The sequence below is a fragment of the Eleutherodactylus coqui genome, chromosome 5 (genome assembly GCF_035609145.1).
Source record: "Eleutherodactylus coqui strain aEleCoq1 chromosome 5, aEleCoq1.hap1, whole genome shotgun sequence".
NCBI lineage: Eukaryota > Metazoa > Chordata > Amphibia > Anura > Eleutherodactylidae > Eleutherodactylus > Eleutherodactylus coqui.
In genome coordinates, this window is record NC_089841.1 from 92,554,585 (window position 1) to 92,568,792 (window position 14,208).

At 44.2% G+C, this 14,208-nt stretch overlaps 1 pseudogene; it reads right to left on the minus strand.

Moving 5' to 3' along the window:
• Nucleotides 1-7,258: 7,258 nt before the first annotated feature.
• Nucleotides 7,259-9,742, minus strand: LOC136626928 (vang-like protein 1; annotated as a pseudogene).
• Between the last annotated feature and the right edge of the window lie 4,466 nt (nt 9,743-14,208).

Below are 14,208 nucleotides of genomic sequence, written 5' to 3' on the forward strand. Positions count from 1 at the left end.
GAACGAACGAACTCTGTTATCATTCACTCATTCAAACGATAAATCGGCTTGTCTAAAAGTAGCATTAAAGAGGATAAGGCCCCCTGTCAACGGGCGTTGCAGTATCCCACGGCGAATCTCCGCCGCAGGAGCCGGCACACGGTTCGCCGCAGGTCAGCCTATCTAACAGATAGGCTTACCGCGGAGAATCGGGGCAATTCGCAGCATGCCAGCTGCGAGCGGAGAATCGCAATGATTCTCCGCTCGTGGACAGGGGGCCGGCGCTTTCCATAGCAACGCTATGGAAAGCTTTAGCCTGCGTGATTTGTCGGCAATTTACCGACGGAAAATTCACGGTCGTGGACAGGGGGCCTAAGACTATCTCTAAAGTATCCCAGCCTCAACAGTTTGTAAGCTTACTAAGAGGTTTACTACTCATGGGACAGTCTGAACTTTCTAAGATATGGTGGAAAACGGAAAAATTGATAAGAAACCCCAAGAAAGTTGGTTTGAAATGTTGCAAAGAGACCATATACAACATCCAGAGAACTTTAGTCTGAGCTGGAGACATCTGAGTGGTGGTTTCAGCCTGTACCATGCGCTGCACACTGAAGGAAACAAGGGTCTACATGTAAAGGCCAAGAGGGCCCCACTGCTTAAAGAAAGACATTATAAAAGCAACTGATTGTTTTTTGCAAAGAGCTGAAAGTTTGTCAATTTGGCAAATAAACCTAATTTGTAAAAAGGGTTGAATAATTTTGATGGCAACTGTATATCCAAGCTGTTTCATTATATAGTTTATTTCAGGAGATATTGCATATGGTGTGCTTAAAGGGACTGTGTCAGCCACTTTGAGCCCTATAAACTAAGCTTACAGGCTCAAAAGTAGCTGACGTGTTGAGTTGGGCGATATTAGTTTTATACTTACTTCCCTTTCATTCCCCTATGGCGCTTGCTAAGTAGTCATCGCATTCTATGCATCTGCAAACCTCAATGCACTGCAGCGGTGGGTTTGAGCAATGATAACAGGGGGAACGGCGGGGATAGTAAGTATAAGGCCTTATTCACAGGAGCGTTTTTATGCGGTGTGGAAAGCTAAGGTTAACTAGCCTCTGGATTGCCGAGGTCTTGGTGCGTGCACGGCTACCACATGTGTAAAAAATGGCTCAGGAGACTTGACTTTCGTTAAATCTGGCACCTACCTGTTTTATTCCAGAGCAAATATAGCATGGCAAACGTATTCAGCATATCATACAGCTGATGTATAGAGATGAGCGAACGTACTCGGTGAGGCCGATTTCGCAATCGAGCACCGCGATTTTCGAGTACTTCACTACTCGGGTGAAAAGTACTCGGGGGCGCTGTGGGTGAGCGGGGGGTTGCAGAGGGGAGTGGGGGGGGGAGAGGGAGTGACGCCTCTGAGTACTGAAGTACTCGAAAATCGTGGTGCTCAATTGCGAAATCGGCCTTACCGAGTACGTTCACTCATCTCTATTGATGTACAAAGTCCAGGGTTTACCACCCACAGGGTCTCAAACTGGTCCACACCAGACCTCAGACTCCAAGTGCCTGACATAGCATCACTCCTCCTCCACTGGTCCAAACTTGGTTCTGCTAAGCTGTAACTTCCTCCTATGAGTCTGTTAGAAACTGAGCTTCTATCTAGTCCCTGCTTCACCCACAGGTGGTAACCCTTTCTCTGCAGTACCAGACGTCCTGTTTGCAGCCCTCTACAGGCCCTTCTGTGTACTGCACTCCCACAGCGGCTATTTAACTGCGATAAAATGTAGGCAAAAAATCCTAGCTTTGGGTTCCAATGTATTCATTCACGTGGGCGATTTTCGGGTGCATGAAAAAAATTGCAAAGCGAAAGCGCTGCATCAAGAGATAGGTCTTAACGAAAAATGCTGGAAACTCGCATAGACTCCTACGGGAGCTGAAAGAAAGGGAGGGGGAGGGTGTTTACCTGCATCCGGCTCTCGGAAAAGAAGACAGATGGCTCTATTTAAGCATTAGAAGTCATTCCGAGGATTTCTGCTGACCTACGGAATTCTGTGCCGCTGCGTATTTTTCACACGATACGCCCGTGTGAATGGATGAGAAAACGCTAATTAATATCGGGACTCAATCACGGCTACTCTTCAGCGATTTTCGGTCGTGATGCAACCAGCGTAAAAACACATTGCCTGTGCGAATGAGGCCTAAAACGTACATACCCAGACTCAGCGAATCAGCTACTTTTACCCCATAAACTTACCTTATAGGGCTCAAAGTAGCTGACAGAGTTTCCTTAATATTCAGGAGTGCCAATAATGTTGACCACACATATAGTCCTTAGGAATTAGTTATATTATAGCTTACAAGCTGCTTTACTAGAACAAATGTACGCAGTTAGTTCTGACCTTACGATTGCAAGACATTGATATGTGACTCACCATCCACTATATCCCCTTACCATAAATCTAGTAGCTCAATAATATTCTGCAGGGACCAGTCACCATGACGTGAATGATGCTGCCAGGGATATAACTCAAATTATTGATCTAACTGGGATATTAATCAACAGCAATTTTCTTCTCTTTATGGCAGAAGAGGGTTTAATTATTTGCACTCAATTACTATAATTGCAAGAACAAAGTTTCAGTCTAAGATTTTGCATAACGACGGGGCACTCATTACATATAGTATGTAAATGGATGCATAACAGTGCAGGATAACAATCAGCATAATTGTAAATGTTGATTCATATTTCATGTGATGCCAAGATTATGTGAAATAACTAGAAAATATTCTCTATATGTTTCAGGACAATTCTTATGCCGTCCATTCTTGATTACAACTCAGTAATCAGTTCATGGATGGGAGTTTCAAAATTAATCCTTTTGCTTGATTATATTGTGTAGGGAAAGTGGGCCCTTTACTCCCACGTCACCATAGACTATGGCTTATTCTTCCTCAGGAGTAATTAGAAATAAATATGATTGCTTGTTTGTTTTTTCATTTATTTTTCTTTTATGGTAATTTCATTCTAGAGTGACAAAAATTTGGAAATAATTCAATCAATTAGTGACACATTGTTTTATAACTTTATACATCGTTAGTCCAAAGACACGCGGCCATATTTTATGGCCGTGTGCTGTCTGTGTATTTTACGAACAGCACATAATCCCACTATAGCCTGTGTGAAAAAATTGGTGGCTTGTCCTATTTTTGTGTCTTTTCCCGGATGAGACTAGCATGTTAAGGACCGCTGCGCGGCCACATAACCTTTCAAGTCTTGAGGTCTAAATTAGTTCGTACCTGGATGCATCAAGGAGGCCAAAAACTATATAATTTATAGTTATTAGTTCCCACAGATACGTAGAGTTGAGCCGCGGCAGATATACAGCTCACTCTGCTTAAGGCGTGTGTACTCTGAGCGTTTATTGACTTGGTATAGTTCTAATACAGGAAAGGAATACGTCATTAGTCACGGGGTTAATCTTATTGGGTTAGAAAAACATTAAATATCATATATTGTTCAGCAATCAGCGTAGTGAGAATATATCTGTTATGTTCTCAAGTGTCTGTTTCTCCCAGCGTTATCTGGTCCTCCCTTGTATTCACTTTGTGATTCAGGTGGCTGTAGTACAGTCAGTTCCTTTGTCCAAGTCTCCGAATGGAGGCGTGGGAGGGTTTCTTCTGATAAGAACTGTATCCAGACTTGTTTCTCATGAAAAAGAACAGAGGCACATCATTAGACATTGTACCGAATCTCATGCTCTAAAGCTATTTCTGCTTGAATTATTGTTTCACTACACACAAGCTTATTTACATCTTATAATGCTCCATTTTGTATCTAGCGGCCATTTTGAGACAGATTCTTCCATTTTATGAGCCTGTACTTTCTCAATCCCCCCTAGGAACTGTTTCAAAATAAACGATACTTTATGACTTCTACACGGCGGGGTAAAGTTTGCTTTCCCTATCTCTAGCTTATGATCTATGCCCTACCTATCATTGTTGGTCAGCTGTGCAAGGGCTAATCCCTTCCCCGACGACTAATCCTAACTAACTAAACATGAAGACCTGATGGACACAGAAGGGATCTACAACACACATGCTACTCTATTCTAATGGCTGGGAGACTAGAGTGGTCACCCCTGCTTCTGCTGAGACAGCTCCATATGGGGGTAAATCGCTCTATTGTATTATAGGCATACAGCCATTGCCTGGGGTCTGGCCTTGAACTCATCTGGCACCCCCCTTGGCACTCCTATTGCATCTATATATATACATGTGGATCAAACCTGCCACCTGGATCGTCAATTTCTCTCTTAGCACGATGCGGTGTTGGATTCTCACCCTCAGTGTAGTCTTATTGTACATTTGATTGTATTAATTTAAAACAGGGGGCTAGTGTACAGCAGTTAAAGGTGTGTGACGCTCGTCTGTAGGACCTGGGAGAAAAGCAGAGACTGCAGAATGCGTTATTGACAATTCCTTGGAGAGACCTATGACAAAATTAACAAGAGAATCATTTCCCAAACTCGGCCACTGTGGCATGTACCCTCCGTAGAAAAAGAAAAACTAATGGAAGACACTCAATTCAAGATTTGCCCGTTTCCTCCATTGCCTTTTGGATTTACTTTCCCACTACTCCGTGGATGGTAGAGTGTGTGAAAAGCCTGGGATATACCCAGAGCAGACATGATGTGTTGCATTATTTCACCTGTGACGTGTGTACCTTTGTTTGACTCAATCACTTCCGGTGCCCCATATCTGCAGATTATCTCATTCATGAGCTTCTGTGCGGTTACCTGCTTATTTACTTTGGTAACAGAGTAGGTCTCCAACCAGAAAAACATCAACAACAACAAGCACATATTCCTACTTCCCAACAAGTGGGAGCTGAGTGTAGCCAATTTGCAATCCCTGAAATGGGTAGAATGGTCTAGGCAAGTGTTATGTGGCAAATTTACTTCTGCCCTGCTGCTTACGGCAAAGATCATGCAAAATTGGACAAATGATGCAGCAGCTACAGAAAACCCAGGAGCCACCCATCCTCGTTCAAGCGCCGAAATCATTGCTGCTTTGAGAGGTGCGTCTTTCTGTGCGTCAGCTGGGCCATCACAGGGCACAGGGACTGTGGTAGGCAAGTTCTGTTGACTGTCTGCCATACGCCGCCCTGTTCTGTTGCTCCCATATTTAGTCCATTTGTCTTTTTTCTTCATTGCTGGCTTGTAACTGTAAAGTCTTTAGCATATCAAAGTCCAAAGTTTTTATCAAAGTCCAAAGTTTTTATCAAAGTCCAAAGTTTTTATCAAAGTCCAAAGTTTTTATCAATGTCCAAGATTTTTGTCAAATTCTTCTTTTCTTCCACGGCCTGAGGGCCGCTGCCTTTGCTGTGTGGTCTGTGTGAGCTTTCCACTTTGTCAGGTAGTAGTAGGGCTTCCATGAGACTCTGCACCGCGGCACCATTCTTAATTGGCTGTCCCGCTGAGGTAAAAAACTGTCTGGCCTTCCATATTGGGCCGTAATCATGAGCTATGCCAAATGCATACCGGGAGTCAGTGTAAATGTTTGCCGTCTTACCTTCTGCCACTTTACACGCCTCAGTGAGGGCCTTCAGTTCTGCTTCTTGTACTGAGACATGCGGAGGCATTCTGCTTTTAGGACATCTTGTTGTGTGATCACTGCATATCCAGTGTGGAGTCGTCCATCCTCACCCTGGGACCATCTATAAAAAACAACTCAAAATATGCATTGTTAACAGGGGTTTCAGTAACCTCTTAAAACTTAAATTTTCTTGTTGCATCACTGCTAGACAATTATGCTGATATTCTATTTCAAATAGATCAGAATCTTGTTGGGAAAAAAAAAAATTAAAAATAGCTGATCTGCAATATCTAGATCACCTATTTCTCCTCCTCCCCCCTTTGAACCAGGATACTCAATTGGAAGAAGAGTAATCGGGTTCAAAGTAGTAGCAACATTGGAAAGAATGAAAAGAGCACTTTGTAGCCGGATCTGACAGGCCAGAGATAAGTGCTTAGGTTGCACTTGCGTGAGTATGCTCCGAATGACATGAGGGGTGAGGACCACTAGGGAGGGTGTAGTCCAATACCAACTCAGAAGATTTGTCAACCATTGCCTGTACTGTTGCCACCGCACAAACACATGAGGGAGCTCCCCGAGCCATTGGATCCAGCCTCATGGAGTAGTATTCAAGTGGCCGTGGTCGTCCTCTGTGCTTTTGTGTCAACACTGTCGTCACATGGCCAGAAAGTTCAGTACAGAAAAGAGTAAAGGGTAAAGTGTAGTTGGGAATACCCAAGACTAGAGAGCTGCTTCAGGGGTAAGAGAGAAAAGAATGATTGAAAGACAGTCATAGAGTGGTTGCATGAGAGAGGAAACCGAGTGGATCCATGGGCGGCAGTATGAAACAAGGCCCAGAAAGGTGCGGACTTTGGCAACGGATGTAAGTACAGGTATGGCCGGGACAGCAGCCTTTTGTTCCTATGTCAGATGTCCAGTTCCTTGGGCTAAGCAATGACCCAGGGAAACAACCTTTGTTTTGCAGAACTGGAGTTTGTCTTTAGAGGCTTTACAGACATTTTCTGCAAGAAAAATTAACAGTGAAATTGTGGCATGTTGGCAGGCTTCCAGATCATCAGCACACAAGACCTACATGCGGTAGGTGGCTGACTGACACCTCATCAGCACACAGCGCCTACATCACACAGCGCCGACAGCACACAGCGCCTACATGCGATAGGTGCCTGGCTGACCCTTTAGTGTCTTTTCTGGACTGGAAAAAGAGGGGTGTTTGTTGGAGCAGTTAGTTTACAAAACTCTTCTGAACCAGCACCTGAGGTCTCAACCCGTACCGATCCATCCGGTGAGAATTTGATGGATGCAGATAAGGCCTGTAAGATATCAGTGCCAATAACAAAGACATGAATTACAACAGGGCAGAATAATCTACAAACACCTATTAAGATTTGGAATGTGACATTCTTCAAGCAAATTCATTATTAATCTGATCCTGCCTGCAATGTCTCATCAAATTTGAGGAAACAAAAAACTTTTACTAGCTGCTCAAGATTCTCAACCCCTCCCATTATGTACTTTTACATCATCTAGCTCCACCCCTTTGATACTGGCTGATTGCGTCTTTCTTCACACTTTCTTTCAAACTCCACAGTCTGCGCATCCACATCACAAGCAAGTAAAGTCTCATGCAGAAGGAGAAAAAACACTTTTATCCCCAGTCAATATCTGCATCACACATGGCCGCAGACTTTATGCTGGAGATATGGTGCTGGTGTCCAGCACCTGAGGATACAATTGCACTAAGAAGCGATGAGAGTTTGGTGGGATGAAGTTCTCAGTGAGTGTCAGGCTGGGAATCGCACTCACACTCACCACCAGTTGGGTGTCAGAACTGCGGAGCAGAATGTCAGGTTGGACTTCAGGCTTCGTGTGACTGATTCTTCGCTCACTAATGTCCACAGAGCTGGCTGGGCTCCAGAGTATTCACATTGGGTCCCAGGGCGCAGATACTGCTCCAGAAAGGCCTGTGGGGACATGTTGTGCACGAGGCACAGTGTGAGATGCTTTATTATACTCTCCATGCTGTACAGGTGAGTCTGCTGCGTTAAGCAGAGGTAGCGCTGCAGGCTTTGGGCAATAAGAGGGAAGATGCTCTGTGCGGCCTCTCTGGCATCTATCGCTTGTCCAGACTTTATCCTATTGTCCATGCGCTGAACCTCAGAGAAAGACCTGTGTACAGTAACCACCAACCTGGCACGTCGTCTGCGTATCTTGTGTTCCATTTCAATATCTGCATAGTATCTGTCCTTGTAATTGGTTGATGATGGGATCAGAATCTGCGATTGGCTCATGTTGCTGTCTTCGAAGCCTTTGCCATCAAGGCTCTGCTCTTGTTTCTTGGTATGAAGACTTGGGGTAAAAGCTGGAAAATCTTTATAGTAATTCTCTAAGATGAACAGTGCGGATCTCTGTAGACTGAGCACACGTGACACACCAGTTACTAATATCTACTACACACTCCAGATACACAACCAATAAATAAAGATCTCTATATACAGTGCTGTGCAAATGTTTTAGGCAGGTGTGGAAAAAAAGTTGCAAAGTAAGAATGCTTTCCAAAGCGTTAGGCCACTTTCAAATGGCTGATAAAATCGCGGGAGATTTGTGCGTTTGGAGACACACAAATCTTGCACGAATATGAACCCCATTGTTTTGAATGGGGTCAAACACATCAATCAAAATCATCACCTGTCTGGGATAACATGATAAAAATGTTCTATTTTTTCATGCCAGGCGGTTGTTAGTGGCGCAAAACTCCCATGTGAATGAATGCATTGGAATCCAATGCCTCAGATGGTCGCGTTCTTCAGCCGGGCATGAAAACGCGGCTACATAGCCGCGTAAAAATGCTCGTGTGAATAATATCCAACACCTTTATGATAAATTAAAACTAAGATTGTGAGCCAAGCCTTCTCCCCCAACATCATCCATGAAGGCGCAAATGTAGAGCAAATTCTCATGGACTCCCCAAAACCTTGAAGAAGTCTTTCCAGAAGAGTTGGGACTTCTAGAGCTACAAAAGGGGAAAACATCCATATTAATGGCCATGGCTTTGGAATGCGATATCCAGAAATCTCATGTAGGTGTAATGGTTAGAGGTTCACATACATTTAGCCATATATTGTATATTTATTCTATTCTGAAGCAACATACCTGACTCTCCCTATAGTGTAGCAGCGGGCCTCCCCATCACTACTTCGTACAACCCTGAGGACGTAGAAGGGCTGCAGCTGTCTTATCTCCAGCAGAACTACAGTAAGGTAATGGATAAAGATGAATGTGTCCACCAATGACACCGTATACTGGACCACACCCAATAAGTTCCGCTCCTGCTGGCCGAGAATCTGCACCACATAGAACAGCCAATAGGAGACTAGGAAAAGGCTGAGTAGCAGAAGAAGGAGGGCTCGGAACTCTACTAGGCGTGGCAGGACATATCGAGGTTCTCGAAAGAAAACAGCCCAAGACCCCAGGGCGATAAACAGCAGCTTAAAGGCAACAGAGATATAAAGCCCCTCACAGATAACCCCACAGGGCACCAGCTCAGACCCCCATAGAACCTGGGGCAGCATGATGAACAGTGGTGGGGTGAGGAAGGTGAGTACAGACAAGACACAGAACATGTACAAGCCCATCTTAGTCCGAATATTGGCTCTACTGCTCTGAAATTCCTGGTGTCCTCCTTTAGGAACTAACTCCTCCAGGGATGCACTGCGTTCAGAGGTCACCGCCGTGGTCGTCTCACCCCAGTTGTCATCCTGCTCCTCATCCTCCTCTTCCCGTCTTTTAGAGTCCTCAGCAGGTAATACATTTTCATTTGTTGGTTCTTCAATGGTAACAGATTTGTGTCCATCATGGTTCCTCTCACTTCCATCTTGGTTGTGCATGTATCCAGCTTCCATTTCAGTGAGTTACGTATGGAGATTGTGGCCTCGAACAGCAGAAGAACAAAAACAAGGATGAAGGTCCTCAGCCGATGGAGTGAGGACTGAAGGTACTCAGATCATGGAGTCAGAGTTAAAGATCCTCCGCTCATGGCATCAGTTTTGAAGGTCCTCAGCTCACGGGGTTAGGGTTGTAAAACCTCAGCTCATGGAGTCTAGACTGAAGGTCCTCAGCTCAAGGATCAGGGTTGAAGGTCCTCAGCTCACAAAAAACTTTTGAAGCAGGTTCTTGTGGAGAAGCCAGCAGAGCTCCTGCTCTTAGGGAGCTTTCTGCAACCCTTCTGACCCATGAAAGGCAGATATTATATTTCAGAGGCATTTTCTAACTTTTCATAAAGTCAGTTTCCTCAGTATTTCTAGAGGCCGATCTTCATGTCGATATAATGTGATGTCTTATCTTAGAATATCACCAAGACAATCGTCACATACACAAAGGAGAAGACAGAAAATGTCCTTCATAAAGAAAACTGAGACATTGAAAAGACATCACCAGGTAACTACTGTCTGTACAAGCACTAAATGCCAAATACTACTTATCTTGGGATTAGCATTATTGTATAGAGAGCAGTGTATACAGATATTGGTACTGTATATATAGAGATCAATATTATATGGAAGAGTTTATATAAATTTCACTATAAAGTACGTAATGGGAGGGGTTGAGAATCTTGAGCAGCTAGTAAAAGTTTTTTGTTTCCTCAAATTTGATGAGACATTGCAGGCAGGATCAGATTAATAATGAATTTGCTTGAAGAATGTCACATTCCAAATCTTAATAGGTGTTTGTAGATTATTCTGCCCTGTTGTAATTCATGTCTCTGTTATTGGCACTGATATCTTACAGGCCTTATCTGCATCCATCAAATTCTCACCGGATGGATCGGTACGGGTTGAGACCTCAGGTGCCGGTTCAGAAGAGTTTTGTAAACTAACTGCTCCAACAAACACCCCTCTTTTTCCAGTCCAGAAAAGACACTAAAGGGTCAGCCAGGCACCTATCGCATGTAGGCGCTGTGTGCTGTCGGCGCTGTGTGATGTAGGCGCTGTGTGCTGATGAGGTGTCAGTCAGCCACCTACCGCATGTAGGTCTTGTGTGCTGAAGATCTGGAAGCCTGCCAACAGGCCACAATTTCACTGTTAATTTTTCTTGCAGAAAATGTCTGTAAAGCCTCTAAAGACAAACTCCAGTTCTGCAAAACAAAGGTTGTTTCCCTGGGTCAGTGCTTAGCCCAAGGAACTGGACATCTGACATAGGAACAAAAGGCTGCTGTCCCGGCCATACCTGTACTTACATCCGTTGCCAAAGTCCGCACCTTTCTGGGCCTTGTTTCATACTGCCGCCCATGGATCCACTCGGTTTCCTCTCTCATGCAACCAATCTATGACTGTCTTTCAATCATTCTTTTCTCTCTTACCCCTGAAGCAGCTCTCTAGTCTTGGGTATTCCCAACTACACTTTACCCTTTACTCTTTTCTGTACTGAACTTTCTGGCCATGTGACGACAGTGTTGACACAAAAGCACAGAGGACGACCACGGCCACTTGAATACTACACCATGAGGCTGGATCCAATGGCTCGAGAAGCTCCCTCATGTGTTTGTGCGGTGGCAACAGTACAGGCAATCGTTGACAAACCTTCTGAGTTGGTATTGGATTACACCCTCCCTAGTGGTCCTCACCCCCTCATGTCATTCGGAGCATACTCACGCAAGTGCAACCCAAGCACTTATCTCTGGCCTGTCAGATCCGGCTACAAAGTGCTCTTTTCATTCTTTCCAATGTTGCTACTACTTTGAACCCGATTACTCTTCTTCCAATTGAGTATCCTGGTTCAAAGGGGGGAGGAGGAGAAATAGGTGATCTAGATATTGCAGATCAGCTATTTTTAATTTTCTTTTTTTCAGCAACAACTACATTTGTGGGCAGTTTTAAGCACAAACCTACTTGGGATGGGGGTGCTAAACACAGACTGCAGACAGATAATCGGGAGAAGGCTGTTTGCAGGCGCGATGCAGGGGATTTGAATATCCCTATGCAAAATTCAGAAAAGGCACTCATCATTGCAGTGCAAAGAATTGGTATGCCGGGTAAAAACATACATAGATGGGAGATGAGAAGCCAGCTCATTTCTGCTGCGGAGCTAAGATGACGTCTGAGCGGTAACTGAAGGTATTATTGCAACAGATGCTAAAATGGCCGCTGGGCCATGGCTGGCACTGAAATGGCCACCGAAGGTGTGGCCTGACTGGGCGATGGTGACGGGAGGGTCCAGGAATACTACATACTAGACACGTATCAAGATATATCGACTGGTATTGGCCCCAATAACAACACGGCCATCTAGGGGCAGAGCAAAGGGGAGAAAAACATCATCCATGACACGGCCGGGGCGGTGCCCTCAGATGGTGAAGAAGGGCTGCCTTCCTTTGTCTTCAACTCAAAGCATATGAATAATCGCTATCTTGAAACTGCAATTATCTTACTTCAACTTTACATTACTTATTGACTCTACATACTACCAACTGGGTATGCCTAGCCCTATGCTCAATGACACATTGGGAAGTATATCTCTAAGTGCCTGAGCCTTTTGCTCAATGACTATACCAACAGTTTCACATAACTTCTTGACTTTCTTCACATACTCCTTTCCTCCTCTACATGACACCAAGTGGACAGGATCAAACAGACCACTGTCAGGTACCTTAATTTAAACATGTTCCGAAACTAAACTCTGAGCCGTCTCTCAACCGGGAGTCCGAAGCCGTATGCTCAATCACGTAATCACAATTGTCACGTCTGATGCCGTTTGCTCAATCACTCCCTGAGAAGTATGCTCAACCTCGAAGTCGTCTCTCAACCGGGATCTGAAGTCCCTGAGAAGTATGCTCGATAAACTAAACCCTCGAAGCCGTCTCTCAACCGGGATCTGAAGTCCCTGAGAAGTATGCTCAATAATACAATTTATAACGTCCTAAAAGATTCTGTCCCCTGGTGTCATAGACCACTCAAGACCTGAGGTAAACTTCTTTACTGATGACAACTATGATGTCAAACATCAAACATCCGACTGACCTAGGAGTCTGTCAATCAACTGAGCCAAAACAGACCAACGGCAGACATCATATAATAAATATGACACTTACCGGGCTGTGTGTGAGGTTGATCAGTCCTCTGGTTTGGCACAGTGGATATATGTCCTCCCAGTCCGATGTCGTCGTCCGATGAGTGACACAAGAGTCAATCAGTAAATCCTGCCGACTACGCCAACTGTTAAGGACCGCTGCGCGGCCACATAACCTTTCAAGTCTTGAGGTCCAAATTAGTTCATACCTGGATGCATCAAGGAGGCCAAAAACTATATAATTTATAGTTATTAGTTCCCACAGATACGTAGAGTTGAGCCGCGGCAGATATACAGCTCACTCTGCTTAAGGCGTGCGTACTCTGAGCGTTTATTGACTTGGTATAGTTCTAGTACAGGAAAGGAATACATCATTAGTCACGGGGTTAATCTTATTGGGTTAGAAAAACATTAGGAATCATATATTGTTCAGCAATCAGCGTAGTGAGAATATATCTGTTATGTTCTCAAGTGTCTGTTTCTCCCAGCGTTATCTGGTCCTCCCTGGTCCTCCCTTGTATTCACTTTGTGATTCAGGTGGCTGTAGTACAGTCAGTTCCTTTGTCCAAGTCTCCGAATGGAGGCGTGGGAGGGTTTCTTCTGATAAGAACTGTGTCCAGACTTGTTTCTCATGAAAAAGAACAGAGGCACATCATTAGACATTGTACCGAATCTCATGCTCTAAAGCTATTTCTGCTTGAATTATTGTTTCACTACACACAAGCTTATTTACATTTTATAATGCTCCATTTTGTATCTAGCGGCCATTTTGAGACAGATTCTTCCATTTTATGAGCCTGTACTTTCTCAAGCACATGCAATGTGCGCATCCGTGTAGATTGAACAGCACATGGACGGATGTCCGTGTATTGTCCAATGTCAGTTGCGCCCAAGTTCCTCAGATATAACTCACATACAGTCAGGTACCTTTGGCCTAAGAATATGTTCACACTTGCATATAGGCATTCTGTTTTCCTGCTCAGCTTAACACCTTCAGTACCTCAGCGCTTTCTCTAAAATCATGGGGCCAGCTGATTGATTGCAGGAACCAATCAGCTAACCATCAGACCTTGCTGGCATGCATAGCAGCACATATCATCTCCGGCATCCATCTGCATCCAAAAGCAGAAGAAAGGGACATAAGGACGCTACTCTTTTGGATCACCTAGGGATCAGGTGCCTACCATTATATATGCACTGAACTTATATGTGTCTGAAAATAGCATATCAATTCATCTGATTTTCCTATACTTTGGAGTGCATTGTCTAAAAGTCACCATGTACAATATTTCTTCTAGATGAGGGAATTAAGGGGACACTGATCAAATTTGCTGACAACACAAAGCTAGGAGGGATAGCTAACATTAGAGGAGAGAGAAAAAAGAGAGAGAGGATTCAAAAAGATCTGGAAAAGCTTGCACAATGGGTGGTGACTAACAGAATGGTATTTACAAGGAGAAATGCAAAGTCCTACATCTGGGCGAGAAAAATGAAAAAAGCACATACAGAATGGGAGGAATTGGGCTAAGCAGCAGCACATGTGAAAAAGACTTGGGTATACTAATAGAT